Genomic DNA, 754 nt, shown 5'->3' on the forward strand with positions numbered 1-754 from the left:
TGTCCATGTTTATTTATTTCTTTCTTTTTGTCATGAATTGTCTCCATGTTTAGTAACATACATTGGCTTTCGTTATTCATGCTATCTTGTTTTTGGTCATGGCCAATGTTTTCGTTTTTTTTTGGACTTGGGCCAATTTTTTCGTTTTAACGATGTCATTAGAACTGAATGGGCTTTGAGTGCTGAGGTCCAATAGGTACTCTTTAAGATAACTTTTTTGCCCGATTCAACCCAACAGTCAGCCACTTGACCAAAAAAAAAAAACCCAACATTCAGCCAAAATTTATGACTAGTAAGAACTAATAAGAATGTCCTACATTAAATCTTACATCATAGGATTCAACAATAATATATGACACTGAACTAGTCAGAACTAATGACCAACATCAAACCTTGGACAAGAATTGTGGTTTTTTCTATTTATGTAGGGTTTAATATGTATAATTGAGTTAAATAAATTCTTAATCAAACTTTCAAAATCCATGATAATCATCAAAGAGTAATTTTGTCTCATTTAATAAAAAAAATAGCATCGAGATTACAACAAAATAACACAAGATACAACATACTCAAATAAACATGAACACAGCTAAGAGTTCTACCACAGTACCACTTTGATTTGGTTCATTCATTATTCTAGTCTTCGCATTTTGGCATTTAAAGGAACTTCCTTGTAAGATTGAACCTTCTCTGCTGCTCTTCTCAATGGTCTTCCAAAAGAACTTCTTGGAGCTTCATTTCTTAACTTTGATCT

Source organism: Arachis duranensis, chromosome 3 (genome assembly GCF_000817695.3).
Source record: "Arachis duranensis cultivar V14167 chromosome 3, aradu.V14167.gnm2.J7QH, whole genome shotgun sequence".
Taxonomy (NCBI): Eukaryota; Viridiplantae; Streptophyta; class Magnoliopsida; order Fabales; family Fabaceae; genus Arachis; species Arachis duranensis.